Source organism: Octopus sinensis, linkage group LG3 (genome assembly GCF_006345805.1).
Source record: "Octopus sinensis linkage group LG3, ASM634580v1, whole genome shotgun sequence".
Classification (NCBI taxonomy): domain Eukaryota; kingdom Metazoa; phylum Mollusca; class Cephalopoda; order Octopoda; family Octopodidae; genus Octopus; species Octopus sinensis.
In genome coordinates, this window is record NC_042999.1 from 66,756,889 (window position 1) to 66,771,709 (window position 14,821).

Here is a 14,821-nt window from a genome sequence, read left to right on the forward strand (position 1 = left end):
CAAGTATCACTGGATACCTGGAGCCAGCCATTTTCAAAAAGTCAGGGAAACTCACTTCACCCGCGGCCACTGGGGTCCATAGAGTCAAAGTAATCTTTGCACCCTCCCAACTGACTGCAGGCGTCACCTTCACGTCTGAGAGTCTGGGCCTACTATCTCACAGGCCCCACCGGATGGCATCTGCGATCCACCCCGCTTCGGTGCCCGGGGACAGCCCACATACCCAAGTTCGTATCACCTTCTTCCCACTTAATGTGGAAGAAACAAAATTTCTTCGCCTTGCAGGGGCTGGCTAGCCACACCACCAGCTTCCTCGGGGGAGTCAAACAGCAGCCACACCGTGGATATTTGACTCTCCTGGCTATAAAGTATTTTTAGCTTGAAAACACCTTGCCAGTTCTTTTTCTATGATACCCCTATCGCAGGGGGCGATGGCATGAAGCGACCTAGAATAGATCCGTATTACCACCGTTCTCCTCTCAAGGCTTTCAATCCATTACTTAGGTGGGACAACCTCCCACTCTAAGGCACGTTTTGTATTTGTCATGTTAAAAATCAGTTCAAAAGGAGAAAGAAAGTCCAAATAAATTAAGAAGAAGTCCAAAAAGAAATAAACAAGTCAGTCCAAAAATGAATAAAAAATAAAATCCAAAAGAAACGTGAAAACAGTTCCAAAAGAAAAAAAATACAGAAGGATAGTGAAAAGAAAAACAGTTCATACAGCGAACATCAATGACCAACAGGTACTCCTGGCCAACTTCGTAGGTTCAATGGTAATCCAACAAGTTTCAATGGCAAAGTCCAATACGGTCGAGCGAGGATACGCCCACATTTTTTTCCAATACAACAGAACAACAAACAGCTGTCCCGACAGCAGGCACAATTACCCCGGAAATAGGCGAAATTCATCAACAAACAAACAATTACTATTTGACAAATTACACCCAGCTCAAACGAAAACAAAACCACCTAGCTCGACGACCTTATGCCGCTGTTCTTTTTTTCTTTCAGTTAAATATTGGATGGAGCCAGCACACTCACGTCCACCTCGGTTCCCTGTAATAAGCAACACCAACGCGCATGTGCGGGAAGCAAGCTACTTACCGCACAGCCACTCTTACGCTTATATTTGTAACGTTGTATTTGTATTTGTCATGTTAAAAATCAGAGCCAATCTTACGCCTATATTTATTTATTCGCATTACAAAAATTTTACATTATAATATTTTCTGTAAGTCAACTATAGCAAAGATTTTATACCAAGACATCAAGGACGACATCAAATTTTCTATATAAGTGTGTACCTTAAATGACTTCGATTACTCTGTATGTTTTAAGGAATTACATTCTCTCTCATACGCACACACATACATAAAAAGATGTATGCATATGTATTCATCTATGTGTACATGAAGGATGTGTATGTGTGTGAGACAGAGAGAGACCGAGCGAGTGCCGCTTACACATACATGACAAGACATATCTTCACTCACGCAGTCTCTCTCTCTCTCTCATTCCCTGTCTCACACGCAGGTCCATTTCACATACACGTACATACCCCCACACACACACGCCCATTTCACATACATGCATATACCCACACACACACACGTCCATTCCACATACACGTACATACATCTTTCTCTTTCTCCTATCTTTCACTTTCTGCTCTCACTTCAAAGCAAACGTCGTGGTTTCACTTTCCCTTCTCTTTCAATTTCAGCTTTCTTCAAAGCATAAAGAAATAATTTTTGAAAAGGAACTGAGTTGCCAATTTTGACGAGTGGAATATCAAAAATTCAGTAATATTTTGGCCAGTAAAGTACCTTATTTGCATTTACATATTTGCATTACAAAAATTTAACATCTGTCTATAATTCAAGTATCCTAAACGAAATTGTATACCAAGACGACGACGACGTCACATTTTCTATATGAGTGTGTGCCTTAAAAGACGTCCATTTCTCTATAAATTATGAGGAAATACAATCACTCACTTTCTCACATGCAAACGCAGACACACAGAAAGATAATGTGTGTGAGAGAAATAAAGAGAAAGTGCGAGAGCGGGAGAAAGGTAGTGAAGACCACTTACACATACATGCAAAAGATTACATACATGAAAACACACATTTCATTCATTCTCCCTCTCTTCCATACGGACACACACACGCATGCGCACACACACGTCTATTTCATATGCAAGTAGATACATCTTTCACTTTCTCCTCCCTTTGCATTTCTGCTCCCAGTTGAAATCAAATGTCGCGTTTTCACTCTCTCCTCTTTTTCAATTTCTACTCTCTTCAAAGCATAAAGATATTAAAAAAATTCATACGGAAATTAAAGAACAATCATACGATCTACCATATGAAACACTCAACAACATTCCTGCTTCAAAAGAAAGGCTGCCGTAAAATATAATACTTTGGCGTACACACGCACGCACACACACACACATACACACACACACACACACACACACACACACACAACACACACACACACACACACTGCGTGAAACTTTTCTATATATTATGTTATTTCTTGCTATGTGCACGCGCAAAATTACAGCCGAAATACAATTGAAATCATGTATTCTATTCTGTAATTCGTGAATTCTCTCTCTCTGTATATAGTTACATACATACTTAGAAACGCACGTATGCTTGGGCACATGCACTAATCTTACAAATGTGTGTGTGTGTTTGTGTTTGTGCGCGTGTGTATCTGTGTGTTGCGTTTGTGTGCATGTGTGTGTGTGTTTGTGTGTGTGCGCGTGTGTGTGCGTGTATATGTATCTCTCTATGTAGTGGTGTTTTCCTTTTTCTTTGAAAATGCATGCAAGGAGATAATGGCCAGGATCTTTACCTGTAAACGTGACACTTGACACAAGGAAGAAAGTAAGTGTAATCTCAATAATTACTATTTTGAAGGTTTATAATAAAACTTTCATTGAAATAAACAAGCGATAAACAACTCGGAATGTATTGTATTTGTGACAGCTTGGCGTAGGATTCTTATATAAGAGCATCGTTACCTTCTGCACCACATATGAAGAAGCACTTACTGGTAAGTTTCATTCTTCCTATCTTCACATCTATTTATATCTATCTATCTCTCTATATATCTTACTGCTTGTCTCCGTCTGTCTCTATATATCTATCTTTGTATCTATTTGTCTATCTATCTATCTTCATCCATCATTTTCTTTAGTCATTAGACTGCGATCCTGGCAGTTTAACACGAACAGTTTGCCCACACTATTGAGCATCGTACTAACTACTTCTTTTAGGTAAGTTTAATGTTTCTGGATATTATGTATATATATATATATATATATATATATATATATATATATATATATATATATATATATATATATATATATATATATATATATATATATATATATATGCATATAAATATACATATATATGTGGACATATACATACAATATATGTTGGTATTTATAAATTTTACAGGTTCAACATGAATTCTACACTTTCTCTCATCTTCTTCTTGGGAATATACATGATGATTGCCCTGACCGAAGGTAAGAAAACTGGTCACCCATTCGTTAAATGATTTTTCGACCTTTGTCTATTTGCGCATGCAAATCTAGTTTTAGTGCAGACTTTTCATAACTGTCTAGAATCAATTTTCCTGAGAATTACAATTCATATATTATGCTTTCTTAAAAATTTCCCTATATATGGGATTCATTTTATAGATAAGATATATCTTAATATAATCCTTAATCAATCCCTTCAGTTCAGTTTGTTCCCTTCACTCTTATTGCTTCCTTTTCATGTCTGCTTCAAAAGACCACATCTCAATATTCACTTCGAGCAATTTCATCTCACCAATAATATTCCATTCGACGAAATTCCTTAGCTCTATCCTTTCATTGGTCCGAATCACACAATTACCGATTGTTCCTTTAGGTTGGACTTAGTTCTCCATAAGTGCGATTGTGATTATCACACGGCTATGTAAATACCACATTTGGAACTAAACATAACACTGAAACACATAATAAACGCAATCGCACACATACATTACACATACGCTCACACGACATACACCACACAAGTATACTAAGCAAAAATTCTTCTTTTATTAAAACTCTTAATGCAACACGGAACCAAAATCTGCCTCTTCTGATTAAATGCAGATGAATGTTGGTTGCGGTGCCCTTTTCATGACTCTCAAAACCCGTCGTTCATTGCTACATTGAGCGTTATTCATTTTGTCTTTACTGGAATGCGTAACGAATAATCGATTATTACAGGCCAAGATTCCATTGCCAATTGCAGTATCACATATATGATGGAAACCAAAATAAAGAATAAGTTTTTTTCATGATTTTCAGCATTTCCTCATTCTCAGAGACTATTTCCAAAGATATAATCACTGGAAACTCTTATTCTAAGAAGAAACACATTCCCTCTTATACACAATTGAAAACATATCAGTCCAATATCAAAAACGATGTAATGCATTTTATAAGAATGCTTAATCATTTCCTTCAGTAGAAACCTCAAGAACGCTGTCCTATCTTTCAAACAGTTCTAAACAAATCTCATGAAATCACTGAGTACCATACATTTGTAACGTTTGTCGATATTACTATCAAGAAGCATGACCTATCTCACTGACATCATCCTAATAAGTGTCATCAGTATGATCTCTCTTTTACAGATTCAATCCTTCTCTTAACCTATTTATTCAATATTTCGTTATTTGAGCTGCTACTCTCTAGAATACACTTTACATTTTAGTTTTCTCAGAATCGTGAAAATTTGGAATGTCCTATTTGAGATACCGAGTCTGTGTAGATGTACATTAAGAACGTCTCTTCCACCTGTATTATCACCGTCACTTAAAACATAACGTTCTATGAAAATCATCAATTGGTTTTTCTAATATATTGATCACTGTCGTTGAAAGTGAGTAAATATTTTCGCAGGAGTAAACGTCTCGCATTTTTATTTTAAATAAAAGCGATGGTGTCTCTATTACAGCAATATCATGTTGAGTGTAAATCGCTTCATGGAATTCATCCAAATTGTCAAATAATTTAGAGCACTTAAATACATGAAAAACAGAACAATTAAAATCATAGCAGTCAAATCAACTAATTTTGTGTCGTCTACAATAAAGATAAAAGTAGGAAGTTCAAACGACAAATTGGTATGGGTAATAGGTGACACAATAATGGAGTTATTTAGGATATTATAGAGAGATATATGCGTTGAGAGTAAATTGTTTTAAACGGTGGACACGTTGAACGTTGACCTGCGCAGTAGAAACAGCGTAAAGCAGGTTTAAAGAAAGAGATGAATCTAATGAATGTAGTAAGATGCAATGTATCTTTAAATTCGTTTTTAAATATAAAATGCTATTTAATGACTTTTCGTATTTTCTAATTTTAGCCGGTGAAGTGGCATGTCGATATGATTGCCAGCCTGAGCTTACGAGCAAGAATATTGCTCTTACTTATGAATCTATGGAGAAGTGTCGTCGAGAGCACTGCAAATGTCGATATAATTGCTATTATAAATATTTCCTCAGACGAATGATATACCACTATGTAAAGTGTGCCAGGGCTTGTCCAGATCCAAAATAAAAAGGAAAGCAAAGGAAAACCAATGCAGCAGCCTGTACAGAGATTGAACCGCTTGCAAAGTTGATGTTGTACTACATACATAATTGTCAAAATGATTCAGTAAAACGATGCTACGCACTTATTGGCCACATCGTCAAATGATTAACGGTTTCTGTCTATTTACAATGAGCAAACTAGTAGATAATATTTCTGTGAATAACCATAGAGCGGCGTTGTATTTTAAAAGATTGAATAAAGAAAAATTACAAACATATCATCTGGTCTATTGGTGCTCTATCTTTGCTCATGTCCTGCATATGTGAACCTCCTTCAGCACTCTCGGTTTCACCTGGTAATGCTCGTTCATAACCTGTCGCTTTTTAATAGGTTATTGGAAATTCGCTTAAAATGAATAAACTATAGATGTATACAACCCTAGTTTGTTGTTGCTTTCTCCAGGCAGCTGGGATTTGAACTCAAGGCGCAATGAATCGAAAAATATGCATTAAAATATATCTGCCGACGCGTCATTGTTTCTGTTACACTTCCACCTTTAGAGGAACACGAAATGAAGTATTTGCTCAAGAAATGAGGGTGTCACCCAATCTAACCATCGTACATGTGCATCGCTGATCACTGGGAAACGTACCTTCGCACGTTAGGGATACTTACTGTGTAATAGACTGTGATGACGGCTTAAGCGGCTCGGCTGACAAACTATAAAGTTAAAATAGTAGTTATTACCAGAATAAAATCGTTCAATTTTATCTTTTATCGATATACTTAATATTTAAAATAGCTGTTAAAATAGCAGTTATAGAACAGTTAAAATTGGAGAATACAGACTCTAAGATTTCTTGGACCCTTAGAGTAACCTTTTTCTTTTCAGCTAAGTGAAATGAAGCTGGCGGTAAATTTTTTAGATGAATTTGTTTGAAGTCAAAGCCTTCTAAAACGTTCCCCGTTTCTTTAAGTGATGAAACTGAAATTACCTTCAGCCAAATTAACTTCTATTGACCACACTTTCATTTTCCGTTATTCTTCTGCAACATTTGAAAGCGATTGACGTAATTGTGAAATGTGAGGCTATATAAAATCTGCAAATAATATATTCTTTTATTATTTTGTAAATTTGTCATTAACAGGTGCTTCATCCTCCCAAATTTTGATATAAATAAGGAGACCCCCCCCCCACTTTGTTGATGCCCTATTCGGCAAAGATAATGTGTGATGTTCTAAAAACTGAATTTGTTTTTTGCTACAATCTCTTCAGTGTATTCCATGATCAGAATATTCAATAATAACAGTAACGTCATTTATACACGAAGCACTTGTTTTGACAATTTGAATATAAATATTTTTCTGAACAAATTTTGATGTACCGAATGTATTGTTTGAAGAAATAAATAAAACTCTAAGACACAAAATCTGTAGAAACAGCTTCGAAGATCGGTAAATAACCTTAGAAACGCAAAAATTTGGCCAGCAAGCCGCTGCAAATTATCGAGACTCTTAACACTAAAATTCTGGCTACCTGTGCCATTAAGTTGCATGACCCCTGATAACAGATACGGTCTTTATAAGAAAGATCATCAGCAGCAGCATCAGTAGCATCATCATCATCGCAAAAAGTGTTGACAGACTTTAGCAAAATTAAGGTGTTTGCATTCAGCGTCTATACTCATAATACATTGCCATGAAGAATGTTATAATTTTGCAGAAGCTATGGCAAATAACTTTAAATTCTTCAAAACCAGAGTTCCATCAAAGAAATTATTTTCTCCAGGATAATCGGTTATTTTTTTCTTTACTGGATAATGATCTATACCACTTTAAATCTGTGTGATGTGACAGAAAAATGTCTGTAATTTTATCCTCAATTCGGTGTGGAGACACACACACTCACACACACGCACATACACACACACACTGGCACACACACACAAGCGTGCGCGCGAACTTCAATTTCAAAGCGGATCAACGGTTCATCTGGAGTCATAAGCTCCTGAGGCCGGTTTACCAAAGTGAAGAGAGAGTTCCAGGCAGGGGGAGGTAATAAGGGATTTCTTCTAACATTCTTATACAGAGAAACTTATCTCATTAAAAAATAAATAAATAAATAAATACAGTGATTATCTCCCTTATTCGGGAAGAAATCCCTTATTACCTCCCCCTGCCTGGAACTTCTTTTTGCACTTCGTAATGAAGGCATGACACGATGTAGGTAAAGAAATTTGAGAAATTGAAAAGTTTACACGAAACCGGTTTTTCTCCAAAAACTATGTTACTATACACAAAATTTCCTAACATTTTTCTAACATAACGAATTAAATATATTCTTAAACCTTATAAAACAAGCCTTCTGTAGTTTTTTCAATCTTTTCTTTTATATATATATATGTATATATATATATATATACATATATATATACATACATATAAATATATATATATGTGTGTGGTGTATGTGTGTCTATATATATATATATATATGTGTGTAAATGTTATATATATATATATGTATATATATATATATATATGTGTGTGTGTGTCTCTCTCTCTCTATATATATATATAAACATTTACTTGTATATAACAATACAAGGCTAACAATAACTTTTAGAATAGTTAAGAACTGAACGTATTCTCACGGAAGGGTCGTAGGTTATAGCTCAGCACCACTCAATATTGTAAATACGTGGTCTCGCTTATATCAAACACACATATATATATGGTGATTACATATGATTTCTTTATTGCAATTAATTTGACATGCAGCTGTTTCCGACAGTTATCAGAAGAAACATTTGTAAGTAAAATTTACTGCAACAAAGAAAAATTATGTAGTGACAATTAACTAATGCTCGTCTCAATATAATATAAATGCGTATATATACATGTATATATACATATATACGTATATATATATATATATATATATATATATATATATAATATATATATATAATATATATATATATATATATATATATATATAGTTAATCGAAACAAGAAAACACAGCAACGCGAGGACGTGGAACAAATAAAGTATTATTGGACGCTCATGCAAATGGGAAGAAGGAGGGTTCAACGTTTCGAGCGGAGCTCTTCGTCGGAAACATAGGAAAAGGAAAGATCCCGAGAAGGGACGACAGAGGAAAAAATCGGCGAAACAAATCGCTGGCGGTACTCACGAGGTCACATAATGTATATATATTTATAAATGTATGTGTGTTTGTGTGTGTGTATATGCATATACACACACACATACAATATATATATATATATACATATATATATATATAAAAGCTAAATTCTCTCCAGAGATCTGCGTACAAGTTGTACGTAGCCACTTCAACATGTGTCTCCGTTCGAACGTACTCTTACTCTACGGCGATTTTTAAAAATTGCGAGCTGAAGCGAGTTACGGCCATCTTTGGTAGAAGAAAACCCAAAACCAGGACTGTTCTACTGGTCCCGTTACTTGATGGTGGTAGCGGTTGGTTCCCCTGCTCACAATTTATCTGATGTAGCTCTGCCTCAAAAACAAGCCGGAAGAAATGTCCTCTTCGTGTCAAAATTATTGCGGTAGAGTCCATTCAAACGGACAGACATGTAGAAGTGGATTCGAATAATACTTGCTTGATATATATATATATATATATATATATATACGATGTGTTTCTTTCAGTTTCCGTCTACCAAATTCACTCACAAGGCTTCGGTCGGTCCGACGCTATAGTTGAAAACACTTGCCCAAGATGGCTCGCAGTTGGACTGAACCCAGAACAATGTAATTCGTAAGCAAGCCACAAGGGCAGTACACAGAGTAGCTGCGGGTTGGCCAAGGACATTATTGTGATGAGGGTGATAACGTTAAAAATGAATAAACCCCTCGAAATCCCTGTTCAATTTAAAATTCAAGAATAAAAATTTAATATACAGTAATAAGATACAATTGTAAAAATTTCAAGAACAAGAATTCATTTTTCATTCATCTTCCTCGTCCGGGCCCCCAAGTAAGTTTCCTGCCGCCTGCAGGAAAGCCTGCATTGGCAGGCCCGGACGGAGGGACACAAAATCGTTATTAGTGCAGGTCCTCTTGGCCTCAATTAATTCTTCTTGGGGGATGGCCCCCGTGAAACCTGCGGAGGCCAACATGGACCGTCTATACAGACCGAGTCGTATCGTTCTCGGTCTAAAAGGCTATCCAAAAACATCTCACAAGGCCTACCCTTGACGTAGAAAATGAAAAGTTCCACCTCTTTCTCACGGGGAGGTGTCTCAACCTCCTCTGTCAGTGGCACAATTCCCACTGACAGATCCTCTCGCTCCGGAGGCACACTTCCCACCGGAGGATCATCAGTTTCGATCGGCGGCGCAGCACCATTCGCCGACTGCGTTCTTTTTCTTTTCTTCTTTCTTTACCCGTTTGCGGGAGTCGGAGCCTCCACCGGCACCCCGGGGGGTCCCTCTCCTCTCCCACAACCTGCACCTCACCTGGTGGGCAACTACCGTTGCTCACCTTCCTCTTCCTCTTTGTCGAGACTGACCCGTCAACAACCTCCTCCACCTCTCACTGCAATGGGAGAGCGGAGGGCATCTTCACCTTTCCCTGCTCCGGGGCCTTACTACAGACCCTTGGGCAGCCCTTTTTAATGTAGGCCAACTCCAAGCACGAGTGAAACTTGAGGTGGGGATGACCCTCAAGTATCACTGGATACCTGGAGCCAGCCATTTTCATAAAGTCAGGGAAACTCATTTCACCCGCGGCCACTGGGGTCCATAGGGTCAAAGTAACCTTTGCACCCTCCCAGTTGACTGCAGGCGTCACCTTCACGTCTGAGAGTCTGGGCCTACTATCCCACAGACCCAAACGGATGGCATCTGCGATCCACCCCGCTTCGGTGCCCGCGGACAGCCCACATACCCAAGTTCGTATCAACTTCTTCCCACTTATTGTGGGAAGAAACAAAATTTCTTCGCCTTGCAGGGGCTGGCTAGCCACACCACCAGCTTCCTCAGGGGAGTCAAACAGCAGCCACACCGTGGATATTTGACTCTCCTGGCTATAAAGTATTTTTTAGCTTGAAAACACCTTGCCAGTTCATTTTCTATGATACCCCTATCGCAGGGGGCGATGGCATGAAGCGACCTAGAATAGATCCGTATTACCACCGTTCTTCTCTCAAGGCTTTCAATCCATTACTTAGGTGGGACAACCTCCCACTCTAAGGCACGTTTTGTATTTGTCATGTTAAAAATCAGTTCAAAAGGAGAAAGAAAGTCCAAATAAATTAAGAAGAAGTCCAAAAAGAAATAAACAAGTCAGTCCAAAAATGTATAAAAAATAAAAATCCAAAAGAAACGTGAAAACAGTTCCAAAAGAAAAAAATACAGAAGGATAGTGAAAAGAAAAACAGTTCACACAGCGAACATCAATGACCAACAGGTACTCCTGGCCAACTTCGTAGGTTCAATGGTAATCCAACAAGTTTCAATGGCAAAGTCCAATACGGTCGAGCGAGGATACGCCCACATTTTTTTCCAATACAACAGAACAACAAACAGCTGTCCCGACAGCAGGCACAATTGCCCCGGAAATAGGCGAAATTTATCAACAAACAAACAATTACTATTTGACAAATTACACCCAGCTCAAACGAAAACAAAACCACCTAGCTCGACGACCTTATGCCGCTGTTGTTCTTTTTTCTTTCAGTTAAATATTGGATGGAGCCAACACACTCACGTCCACCTCGGTTCCCTGTAACAAGCAACACCAACGCGCATGTGCGGGAAGCAAGCTACTTACCACACAGCCACTCTTACGCCTATATTTATTTATTCGCATTACAAAAATTTTACATTATAATATTTTCTGAAAGTCAACTATAGCAAAGATTTTATACCAAGACATCAACGACGACATCAAATATTCTATATAAGTGTGTACCTTAAATGACTTCGATTACTCTGTATGTTTTAAGGAATTACATTCTCTCTCATACGCACACGCACACACATATATAAAAAGATGCATATGTATTCATCTATGTAAACATGAAGGATGTGTATGTGTGTGAGACAGAGAGAGACCGAGCGAGTGCCGCTTACACATACATGACAAGACATATCTTCACTCACGCAGTCTCTCACTCCCTCTCTCATTCCCTGTCTCACACGCAGGTCCATTTCACATACATGCATATACCCACACACACACACGTCCATTCCACATACACGTACATACATCTTTCTCTTTCTCCTATCTTTCACTTTCTGCTCTCACTTCAAAGCAAACGTCATGGTTTCACTTTCTCTTCTCTTTCAATTTCAGCTTTCTTCAAAGCATAAAGAAATAATTTTTGAAAAGGAACTGAGTTGCCAATTTTGACGAGTGGAATATCAAAAATTCAGTAATATTTTGGGGCCAGTAAAGTACCTTATTTGCATTTACATATTTGCATTACAAAAATTTAACATCTGTCTATAATTCAAGTATCCTAAACGAAATTGTATACCAAGACGACGACGACGTCACATTTTATAGAGTGTTGTGCCTTAAAAGACGTCCATTCTCTATAAATTATGAGGAAATACAATCACTCACTTCCTCACATGCAAACGCAGACACACAGAAAGATAATGTGTGTGAGAGAAATAAAGAGAAAGTGCGAGAGCGGGAGAAAGGTAGTGAAGACCACTTACACATACATGCAAAAGATTACATACATGAAATCACACATTTCATTCATTCTCCCTCTCTTTCATACGGACACACACACGCATGCGCACACACACGTCTATTTCATATGCAAGTACATACATCTTTCACTTTCCCCTCCCTTTGCATTTCTGCTCCCATTTCAAATCATATGTCGCGTTTTCACTCTCTCCTCTTTTTCAATTTCTACTCTCTTCAAAGCATAAAGATATTAAAAAAATTCATACGGAAATTAAAGAACAATCATACCATCTACCATATGGAACACTCAACAACATTCCTGCTTCAAAAGAAAGGCTGCCGTAAAATATCATAATTTGGCGTACACGCGCACGCACACACACACACACACACACACACACACACACACACAGACACACTGCGTGAAACTTTTTTATGTATTATGTTATTTCTTGCTATGTGCACGCGCAAAATTACAGCCGAAATACAATTGAAATCATGTATTTCTATTCTGTAATTCGTGAATTCTCTCTCTCTGTATATAGTTACATACATACTTAGAAACGCACGTATGCTTGGGCACATGCACTAATCTTACAAATGTGTGTGTGTGTTTGTGTTTGTGCGCGTGTGTGCCTGTGTGTTGCGTTTGTGTGCATGTGTGTGTGTGTTTGTGTGTGTGCGCGTGTGTGCGCGTGTATATGTATCTCTCTATGTAGAGGTGTTTTCCTTTTTCTTTGAAAATGCATGCAAGGAGATAATGGCCAGGATCTTTACCTGTAAACGTGACACTTGACACAAGGAAGAAAGTAAGTGTAATCTCAATAATTACTATTTTGAAGGTTTATAATAAAACTTTCATTGAAATAAACAAGCGATAAACAACTCGGAATGTATTGTATTTGTGACAGCTTGGCGTAGGATTCTTATATAAGAGCATTGTTACCTTCTGCACCACATATGAAAAAGCACTTACTGGTAAGTTTCATTCTTCCTATCTTCACATCTATTTATATCTATCTATCTCTCTATATATCTTACTGCTTGTCTCCGTCTGTCTCTATATATCTATCTTCGTATCTATTTGTCTATCTATCTATCTTCATCCATCATTTTCTTTAGTCATTAGACTGCGATCCTGGCAGTTTAACACGAACAGTTTGCCCACACTATTGAGCATCGTACTAACTGCCTCCTTTTAGTTAAGTTTAATGTTTGTTGATATTTATGTATATATATTTATATGCATATATAAATATACATATATATATATATATATATTTATATGCATATATAATATATATATATGTGGACATATATATATGCATATATAAATATACATATATATGTGGACATATACATACAAATATATGTTGGTATTTATAAATTTTACAGGTTCAACATGAATTCTACACTTTCTCTCATCTTCTTCTTGGGAATATACATGATGATTGCCCTGACCGAAGGTAAGAAAACTGGTCACCCATTCGTTAAATGATTTTTCGACCTTTGTCTATTTGCGCATGCAAATCTAGTTTTAGTGCAGACTTTTCATAACTGTCTAGAATCAATTTTCCTGAGAATTACAATTCATACATTATGCTTTCTTAAAAAATTCCCTATATATGAGATTCATTTTATAGATAAGATATATCTTAATATAATCCTTAATCAATCCCTTCAGTTCAGTTTGTTCCCTTCACTCTTATTGCTTCCTTTTCATGTCTGCTTCAAAAGACCACATCTCAATATTCACTTCGAGCAATTTCATCTCACCAATAATATTCCATTCGACGAAATTCCTTAGCTCTATCCTTTCATTGGTCCGAATCACACAATTACCGATTGTTCCTTAGGTTGGACTTAGTTCTCCATAAGTGCGATTGTGATTATCACACGGCTATGTAAATACCACATTTGGAACTAAACATAACACTGAAACACATAATAAACGCAATCGCACACATACATTACACATACGCTCACACGACATACACCACACAAGTATACTAAGCAAAAATTCTTCTTTTATTAAAACTCTTAATGCAACACGGAACCAAAATGTGCCTCTTCTGATTAAATGCAGATGAATGTTGGTTGCGGTGCCCTTTTCATGACTCTCCAAAACCCGTCGTTCATTGCTACATTGAGCGTTATTCATTTTGTCTTTACTGGAATGCGTAACGAATGATCGATTATTACAGGCCAAGATTCCATTGCCAATTGCAGTATCACATATATGATGGAAACCAAAATAAAGAATAAGTTTTTTTCATGATTTTCAGCATTTCCTCATTCTCAGAGACTATTTCCAAAGATATAATCACTGGAAACTTTTATTCTAAGAAGAAACACATTCCCTCTTATACACAATTGAAAACATATCAGTCCAATATCAAAAACGATGTAATGCATTTTATAAGAATGCTTAATCATTTCCTTCAGTAGAAACCTCAAGAACGCTGTTCTATCTGTCAAACAGTTCTAAATGAATCTCATGAAATCACTGGGTACCATATATT